Raw genomic sequence first — 10,557 nt, forward strand, 5'->3', positions numbered from 1 at the left:
TGATAAAATACTATGAAGAAGAAGTCAATTGAGCAAGCAATTCACATTGCACAGACAATCAGTCAATCAACCTTTTAGGAAGAACCCTTCTGCTCCACACAAGTCTGCAACTTCCGTTTAGATATTTTTTCAGAATTGAAGTCTTCTGACCTGACTGGCACTTTAGAGTGAATATCTTTCATTTTTTTTCCATTTTATTTTAAGTCATATTTTAAGTCATATTGATTTAAGAGTTTAATCCTCTTACAACAGGTGAAATGTACAGCACAAAGTATTTATCATGTATTGAATATAGTTACTGTTCTTTGCTTTGTAGAATGATTGAAACCAAACAACTCTTTTATGTTTATATGTTTATGTACATATTTTGTGTCTTTTTGCTTTATTGTTAATAGCAGGAGATCAGTGAAGAGAAAAAAAGCAAAATACATTGGCATTTTATTAATAAATAGTATTTGATTATGCAGTACAACTATTTTATTCTGAACTTTTTGAAAGATAAGAAATCAATGACAGACAAAAAAACAATTAAGCTTTAACTGATTCTTGACAAAGTTATCTATACCGTATAATGTTGCCTGATCTTGGTTTTAAATAAATGTTTGTCAGTATGACATTAATCTGTTATGTAGACTCCGCAGCAGACAAAGTAATGTGACCTGGTAAACATATGTATATAGCTGAGGAGTGACATGGAACTATGGTCAGGGCTCCACCTGTTGGGTTCTGTTGGATCCCCACTGCATACCTTAGCCCAATTGCTCCAGTCCACCCTACTATGTAACAGGGTTGGAGTCTTTACTGGAATGAGCTGAAAAGTATTGATAAATTAATTAACATTAGAGAGTAAGGCAATAAAATACTTAAGACTAATTGAGAGAAAGGACAAGAAGAACATTGTATACCTGTGCAGACTGAACACCTGACACCACTAAATGTTGAAATTCAATAACATTCTACCCATTCAAAAAAACAAAACAATTTATCTTATATATTACTACACATATTTCTGATTACGATGAGAGTATTATATTTTTTACCAAACGACTATGTTAAAAATAGTTCCTTGATGGCACAGTAGTTAGGATTGGTTCTTTGTTGCACTTGTGCCCTGGGTTCAGTTCCAGGGGTGCTATCTGTTTTTTTTAATTTGTATTTGAATGATCTCCTTTGTTTGTGCAGGGTACCTCTGGGTGCTCTGGTTTCTATCCACAGTCCGAAAACATACTGGTAAACTGGCCCTGGTGTAAGTGTGTGCCTCTCTGTATCCATGTGTATCCTGTGATAGACTGGCATCCTGTCCAGGGTGTATCCAGCCTAGTGGTCATTGTTTGTCAAGGTCACTCCTTTGTGTTCTTTAATTCTTTATTCTTTAAATTGTGTTTCAAATGTCGGAGTAATTGTGTTATCGGAGTAAAGCCTATTACACATTCTAAACCTAAGATATGAAATGACTTACAAATTTACAAAACTATCAAGACATTTCTGTAGCACTCATGATGCTATGATGGGCTATATCCTCAAGGTCATTACTTTACCTCAGGGCTATTAGATTTTTTTAAAGTCAGACACACAGCTCACAAGAGAGAAGACACCTGCAATAACCAGAGCAATCATGTTTTGTACCCATAGTACATGTTCTAGTTCCTAGTGCAATAAAGCACACAGGCTGTACAGAAAATGGCAGAAAGTTACATAATCAGATACAATGTGCTATAATAAAGGCACAATCTGACACATTAAAAACACAGTTCTGTAATTAACAGTCAGGATTTTGTGATTTCCCTACGCTCAAATTTAACTTCACTGTATACCGGATGCTCCTCCCAGGCTCTCCTCCTCTTCATGTGTTTAGCTTTAAGTTGATTTCAATCCAAAGCTGTGTAAGTTACATTGCCCACTTCAGGGTTCTTCAAAAGGCAAGTTTTCTGTTGATATTGTTTTCCATATTGAAAATATAAATGGCTGAAGTATCTTTCAGACATTTATGCTTTAGTACTTAAATAATAATCTGTTCTAATGGTACATCTGATATGAAATACAGTATATATATATAACTTATAAAGGAATGTTTTCTCAACATCAACATCAATAAATAGGAAAGATATACATTGATAAACTATAACAGGCACAAGGTAGGATACACCAAGGATGGGATACCACTCCATCACACGGCATACACACACACACTCACACACTCATATCAGGATCAGTTTTTCCACGCACATACAGTAGCACCTCAGGAACTGAACCCAAGTCCCCAGCATTGCAAGGCCTCAATGCCAACCACTGTGCCGCCCAAATTAAAGATTTTTTTTCTTTTAATGCATGAATAATAACATCTGCTTACACCAAAAAATGCCTGTTTTTTACCTGACGACTAGTGAATTCTGCAGTTGTGCTTTCGGAAAGACTTTGCTCGGTTGCCACCTGAGCAAGCCCTGGGGAGAGAAAAAGATACAATTATCCTTTGTTCTTCCTGTTATGACATGACATTTTAAATGAGAGATTAATGGTTAAAATCATCATCTCTCTTCCATACACAGAATGTGTGATGTTTTGATGAGAAGATGTTAATTATAAAGACATTTTATGTGAATTTTATGTGAATAGAAGTCAGAAGAAAAGCTGGGAATATTGAAGATCTATATAGAACCTGTCAGAGATCCGGCAGGTAGTTCTCCGAGGATCCTGTGCGTAGCCGTGAGCTCTGCGGGATGCAGAGGCAAACAATCCAAAATCATCATCCAAAATGCGAGATCAAAAGGGAAAAGTCAAATCCAAAAACCGAGAAAGTCAACAAGAAAATAATGTGCACTAGAAAACTCTAAGAGGCTTTACAATAGTTAGTAGGGTTTGGTGTGTGAGGGAACTTTAAATACTGAAGGGAGAGAAACGTGGTTGGATAATGGGTTCAGGAGTGAGAATCTGTGGAATCTGGTGCCTGTGAGAATGTGATGGGTTCAGTTAGGAATGAAAGCGTGAAACAGTGGGTTTGGGATTGTAATGGGGTTTGCGAGGGCGAGTGCGGGATGTGACAGAATTCTTGTTCTGCTTCATGAAAAGTGAGCAACTCCAGTCTACACAGTTGACCTCTCAAAATGAGCTACGCTTAATATCTTTATTAAGCCTTTTTTGTTCACTCAATTACTTTAAATTGCAGTGAAAACTAATTCATTGTGGACAACTCTTGATCTTTGAGATACTACATGACAACCTAAGGTCTAAATATTCCTTTTCATTGTGTAGCATCCTCTCATGAGGCACCAGTAAATGTAGGGGTTTGTGTATTTACTGGGACAATTTTTAATTGTTGCAGTAAGTCACAAAATGATTCTTCTGATGGCTATTAAAATCCAAACTTGCAGGATAACTCAAACAACACACACACACGGGTACCAATACACGAAAATACATTTATTAATACATAAAATGTGCATGTAAACATAACAGATCTTATCGTGAGGGTTAGCAGAATACAACAGGTATATATTAAGTTACGAAGAATTACAAATACCAAGAGGGACATACGTTCTGTATATAATTCATTTAGACCGTTTCGTAAATGAACTTGGTTACAACTTCTACACTAGATAAGCAAGTACATCACTCTTAGGAATTAAATTGATATCAACTGGTTGAGATAACAATTGAATTCTCGAGCTGTAATGCAGAATGTTGAATACTCATCCAATCTCTGGGGATTCAGATCTCCTGCAGGCACAAAGAAACAGTGGCAAGCATATTGCTGTCCAATCGGTGCTCTCTGGCTCTGTGCCAGGCAGTGCTCGGTGCGGCTGGAGAGAAATTCCTGCGATGCGCTGCTGATGCTCTTTGAAGACCAGCTAGTTAGTGTTGGCTGAAACTAGCAAAGTTTGTGCACAGGAGAAAAGTGACTGCGGGTCCCAGCAGGTCAGGAAGAAGAGCAGTTCGTTCCTGATGAAGTGCTAGTCCTGAATACTGATTTAGCTGTCCACAGTTCCGACCTGTTCATGAGGCTTGCTCTAACCTCGGGTGGATCCTTTGGTTACGCGCTGGCAACCTCCGTTCTCAACTCTTAGAACAAAGGAAGTCCTGCACTCGGACACACTGGCCATTACGTGGTGGTCCGGGCTGAGTCTAAGGATGTTCATGAGGAGCCCTGAGGTAAATGTCCAGGAGGCGCACTGCGAGAATATCCTGCTCTTGGGAACTGTTCTACAGGCACTCTGTGTTGCCTGTTTTACCTGGAGGAAATGCAGGTCATTCATTAGTTGAAAGTTTCGTGGGCATCAGAGACCCACGTGGGGTTAACCTGCCCTACCAGTTCCTGATTGGCTGATGATGAGAAACCATGCACTCTGACCTTAAAGTTGTAAACAGACTTTGAATCAGACTCTCCCTTGGAATCTCAGACTTTAAGGCGCCAGGGATTCCATTTGTTAAGGTTGCTGGAGAATCTCAGGAATTGGGAGTTGTTCCTTATCAGGACACTCTATCAGCAAGAAAAACACCTTAATTGTAAACCAAATGGAATGGCCTCTCTGTATCAGGCACCACTGAGATAAAGGAGAGAGGAACTGGCAAGGGAGCAGAAACCTTAATTCCTGTACTTTAATAAGCCTTGCAGCTACAAGTGTTTTGTGAAACACACATCACCATGTGGTCTTTCACATTATATGGAGGGGGGGAAATCTTTACATACTGTATAGTGTCCTGCGGGGCAATCTAACTTTGTTGTTGGGGCCCAGACCTTTTTTTCTTTCAACCTTTCAACAAACAGCTTGACAAGATCTTTGGATCATTTAACTATTAGCAATCAAATTAGTGAGACTTAGCTACAGATTTAGCTCAATTAGTGAGTGTTGGCTACAAAACAACAGGTAGATATTCTGACCTTCTTATCTTCTAATGTTTCAAATAAACATAAATGTGCCCAATTGAAACTTCACCTCAGTCTACAATATGTTTAGGAAGAGAAGCTAGAAAAAGCACATTTCCAGTTACTGGATGTGTAAATGTCTTAATTCCTGTAGACGTAGTGAGCTCAAGATTAAACACTTGTCACATAGCTGTCTGGAGGGCATTGTGCAGGCGAGAGCTGCTAGGAGAAAACCTAACGCTGAACGCAGGACTGACATCACCAGCACCAGTGAAGGAGGGCTGGCTCTGGATAGGAATTCTGCTAATTGATCATATAAGTCATTAAAACATTATATTAATTAGATATCTGCATGTCACATCCCTGCTTAAGAACAACAAATTTGGAACCATTGGAATTCCACAATTTACATAATTATTATTGCCCTAGCTTTTAAGGTTGCTAAAGTTTAATTTCAAACTATTCCTTTATACTTAATATACTTCTTAATTTCTAGTGATGCACATCTATGTGACAATGCCATATTTTATGAGTGTGGTTATAGTATTATTGTATTAGGCAGCTCAACCCAAAATATATTTTTTGGAGTAAAATCTAACTTACAGTATATTAATTGTATTAAGAAATCTTTTTAGAAAATAACAAGTAACTTTCTATTTTATTTTTACATCAGCTTTTAATTTTTTTTTTTAAATGACAAGATAATATTAACTGAAACAATTACTTATTTCCATAACTTATAGCTCAAGCTTCTTTAAGGCAGCCATATTATAAAATCAAGCTTAACACTTACAACTTAATTTAATGGAGTCAAAATCCTTAATAAAGTATTGCTACCTGTTATCTCCAGCAGTGTCCCATTTTCAAACAGGATCTCCCCACATGTGGCCACAGCACAGTAGTAAGTCCCAGCATCAGAGAGGCTGAAGTTTCTCTTGGGGAGGTTATAGACACAGCTCTGTGTAGAAAACCCAGCCACAGAGCTCCTCTCACATTGAGCACTTTGGTTTCCATGGGTGTAAATTATTCCTAGTAGGGATTCTCCTGAGCCATGTCTGAACCAATAAACATTGTGTTCTCCTGCACAGTTCTCAGTGTGTATTATACACTGCAGAGTCACATCATCTCCTGTCTGGACTGAGACAAACAGAGGCTGCTGCACAACACTCCTGGTGATTGACTTTGATCCTTATTTAAAAAGTACTTATTAATAACTAACATTATATAAAATATTGTTTCCATATATATAAATCTGACAGGACACATTATGTGTACCATGGATCTTCATTTTATTTCACAGTATTCAAAAGCTTAAATAACTATTTAAACCATTATATAATCTCGATTTATGTTATATCTACATCCTTAAACTAACTGAAGAACAAAATATATTAAGTTCAGTAGATTTCACTATTAATTAGACTTAGAATATTAGTCTTTACCATGGCTATAATAAAGCACTGTTTCAAAATCTGTTTCAGTTTCTTGTTAGGAAATCCCTTTGTTCTGTCCTGGCAAAAAATCTAAAAATAATCAAAAATAGAATTTTCTGTTCAGAAACAGGAGAGTTCCATTTTCAAAAGCTACCTGTGTGTACATGAAGTCTCCATGGTAATACAGAGCTATAGTATGTCTGCTTACTGGACAATTAATATTGTTAGGATAATGCTCTTAGCTGTTAATGGACTCTAATGAAGCAAATGCAAACATATTCATATTTATTATTCCATGCAAAAGATGTGTAATGTATAAACCTTTTTTCATTCTATCTTTTATATTTCATTAAAATAAAGGAATTAATTTTATTAGATCATATATTTATTCAGTTTGTTGAATTACTGCTAAAAGGTTTATAACTTAGTGAATATGACCCTATTAATTTTTGTTTTTAATTCTAAATCTTTGGATTTGGAAATTGAAGCTCACCATGCAGGTTAATCATGGGATTGTTTTGTATTTTTACGTTTACTTTTCAGTAGCAGCAGAGTCCCATTTCCAAAAATCAGCAGTCCATACCTGAAGGCTCTACAGTAATATGCAGCCACACCCGTTGACTGAATATTTGAAATTTTGAGGTTGAAATCCATAGGTGTGTCCTCCACTTTGAAACTGGGATTGAGAGAATGAAGGAATTCACCATGGAACATGGTCTCAGTGGAATATCTAGCTCATGTCACCATGTATATGGGCTTCTGCCCAAAGTCTTGCTTCAGCCAAACTAATTTCAGTGAGAGGCTCTCGACAATGTGGCACTCCAGACTGACAGAGAGCCCAGGCTGCACCATCACTTACAGACATGGCTAAGAGATGACATCTGTAGGACAGGCGACTTTACAAACCACAAACTAGTTAGTAGGAGACATAACACGATAATAATTAAAATAAATTCCTCCACAATCTAATTGAAAAGTAATCATTTTATTTCTAGAGGCAATTTTTCTTCAATGTACACTAGAACTAAAGTGCAGACTTTTAAAATGTATTAAACTCAAACACAAATTACAACCTTAGAAGTGAAAACGTATAATAATTATAATTGCTTACACTTATATAGCGCTTTTCTGTATACTCCACTCAAAGCGCTTTACAGGTAATGGAGACTCCCCTCCACCACCACCAATGTGCAGCATCCACCTGGATGATGCAACGGCAGCCATAGTGCACCAGAACGCTCACCACACATCAGCTATAAATGGGGAGGAGAGCAGAGTAATGGAGCCAATTCATAGATGGCTTATGCAATGCTTTATAATATCATTTATGTTTTGTAGTCTTTACGTCACAAATTACTTATACTCATGCCCTGAAAAGAGAAGAATGTAGAGTGTGGCCATTGTAGAATTTCACCCTTTTATAAAAAGCTATGTTTCTCCTGAGATATTTCAAGAATTGCAATTTTGAGGTTGCTTTACATTGGTCACTGGGCTGTAACCTGCGTATATGATTGGGTGGCTCAAGGAAATTATCATCTTGTGATATGAAAGGAGTGGTAAGTCATTCTGCTCCTTTCATCTTTGAGACAACAAGAACATGAACAACAACATCGGATTTAGGTTTTTTACTCTTTGTTCACTTAAATGCTGCAAATGCTAGAATAAGCTATGATCTAGTGATCAAAGCTCATGTACCAACTTTGATCACATACATTAATAGCACCAGTAACAGATAAATCAACACTTGAGAAATCAACTGCTTTTTAATTATTTCAATAGTTATAGTTCTGAATGGAAGAGAGTTTTTTAGAGTTTCAGACTTAGAATTCCTCTGTATGAAAACACACACACACACTGTATGAACCTGGGGCAAAGAAAAGGCTTTTTTACAAATGATAAATTGGGGGGTGTCATGCCCAGTACACCTAGAGGGTGCTCTACTTCTATCCTGTTCCTAGTTCCATCTGATTATTTATGTCTTTTTCGGTGTGTCTTGTTGTGTAGCCTATTTACTTCCTGTGTCTGCTCTGCCTCTTGCTCAGCACTGAGGGTATGGATGTCCTGAAACCCGCCTAGCACAAGGTCGCGCCTTTATATATAAAGGGCATAAGTTTCTTTCTGACATCATCTGACCCCCTGAGCCTGGGCTAACCCCTGTGTTGCCCCTTTTTCTCTATGCATAGGGTCTTTATTGCTCTCCTTGTCATTCCATGGCTTACCCTTCCAACATCCATGAAGGGGGTGAAAAACTACTTAGTAAATCTTTATAATATCCAATCAAAACAACTTATTAAATAATAAAAAATAAAAGTATTTAAATAAAAAATATTGTCTGTTTCTTTAAAAAAGTTTTGGAATGTTTGCAAATCATTATTGTTTTCTCATACTTTTCACTTTTACCTCCAGGTACCATTCATCCACATAAATCTTCTTCAATAAACAAATAAGTGTCCAAACCAGACATCCCCATATCCTAAATTTTCTATCTGAATCTGTCTTTGTTTCTCTCTGCAGTAAAATGTTCTTAAGTAAATCCTGAGCACAAGAAAATAAGGAGGAGCCATTCCAATATCTTTCTTCAACTAAATGTACACCAATTGTCATGGGCTATGTAGCAGTCAAATGTAACCAAGTCTCTAGGTGGCACCACGAGTGAATGCCCAGACTGCAGTACCTGGGACACCTGGAACACAGATCAGGAGAGAGTCAGGCAGCAGGTAAGAATGAATGGTTTACCTATGTAGCGGCAATGCTTGTTAATAAGACAGAATTAAGTGTTGCGGTGCTTTCCCAAATGAGGCCCCATCTCTCTGTTCATCTCTGTGGTGCAGCCACAGAGAAACTATTCATGCAGGCTGATTTAAAGATGTTTTCTTTTGATAAGGGACAGCTCCTAAAGGGGGATGCACTTAGCTAAGCCTGGCTATCATGATCAATGGTCATCCATTGGCGCCTATCTGTCTAGGGAGTGCCAGATGGACATCTGGACTGCATTCCTAAGTGTCAGGAGTAAGTGACTCATATCTCACCTTGATCAACCAATCAGGGACTGGTAGGGCCAAGTAACCCACGTGGGGCTCTGATGCCCAGGAAACTTTCAGCCAATGAACGAGCTGAAGTTCCTCCAGGTAAAAACAGGCAACACAGAGAGCCTGTAGTGGACTTTTCTGAAAGGGAGAATCTCAAAGGAGAATTCCAGGGCAGGACGGCCCAGGAGCAGAAGGCTCCTAAGGGCAGAACATTCTCGCAGAGCGCCTCCTGACCATCCTGAGACTCAGCCCGGACAACCACGGAACGGCCAGTGTGTCCGAGTGCCAGAACTTTCCTTTGTTCTAAGAGTCGAGAGTGGAGGTTGCCAGAGAGTAACCATAGGATCCACCCGAGGTTAGCACCAGCAACAAGCCTCATGAACAGGTCGGAACTGTGGACAGCTGAATCACTATTCAGAACTAGCGCTTCATCAGGAATGAACCGGTCCTCTTCCTGACCTCCTGGGACCCACAGTCATCTTTTCTCCTGTGCACAAACTTTGCTAGTTAAAGCCAACACTAACAAGCCGGACAGTGAGCATCAGCAGCTCACCGTCGCAAGCCGCACAGCACAGCCTGACACGGAGCCAGAGATCTGAATCCCCAGAGATTGGATGAGTATTCAACTTCACTGCATTACTGCTCGAGAATTCAATTGTTATTCCAACCAGTTGATATCAATTTAATTCCTAAGAGTTATGTACTTGTTTTGAGTATCTAATGTAGAAGTTATAACCAAGTTCATTTACGAAACGGTCTAAATGAATGATATACTGAACGTATGTCCTCTTGATTTATGTATCTCTTCGTAACTGACTGAATATATACCTTTTGTATTCTGATAACCCTCTCGATAAGATCTGTTAGGTTTACATGCATATTTTATGTATTAATAAATGTATCCTCGTGTATTAGTACCTGTGTGTGTGCGTTGTTTGAATTATATCGCATGGTTGGATTCTAAAGCCATCAAAAGAGTCAATTTTATGATTTACTGCATTGTTGTTGAAAATACAACGTTTCTGCTGTGGAGTCTTCTTCGGGTGTAAGCATGGCCCTGGTGTGAATGTGTGTCTCTGTGCTTGTGTTTGTGTGCACTGCGATGGAATGGAATGCCACCCAGTGTGTCCCACTGCCCTGTGCCCGTTGCCAGCCAGGATAGGCTCCAGTTCCAACAGATGTATAATTTATTCTTTGCATTAAACTGCATTAACATGTCTGTTAATTATGTCTA

At 38.5% G+C, this 10,557-nt stretch overlaps 1 long non-coding RNA gene across 1 annotated transcript in view; it reads right to left on the bottom strand.

The window, feature by feature from the left end:
* LOC148676438 (uncharacterized) overlaps window positions 1–5,763 on the bottom strand; it is a 28,028-nt gene extending 22,265 nt beyond the window's left edge. The window contains exons 1-2 of the long non-coding RNA XR_015926765.1: window positions 5,699–5,763; window positions 2,374–2,441 (exon numbers count right to left, since the gene is read on the bottom strand). This is a non-coding gene — a long non-coding RNA (uncharacterized LOC148676438). The remainder of the gene's footprint in view (window positions 1–2,373; window positions 2,442–5,698) is intronic.
* Between the last annotated feature and the right edge of the window lie 4,794 nt (window positions 5,764–10,557).

Source organism: Lepisosteus platostomus, chromosome 2, assembly GCF_059453375.1.
Source record: "Lepisosteus platostomus isolate fLepPlt1 chromosome 2, fLepPlt1.hap1, whole genome shotgun sequence".
Classification (NCBI taxonomy): domain Eukaryota; kingdom Metazoa; phylum Chordata; class Actinopteri; order Semionotiformes; family Lepisosteidae; genus Lepisosteus; species Lepisosteus platostomus.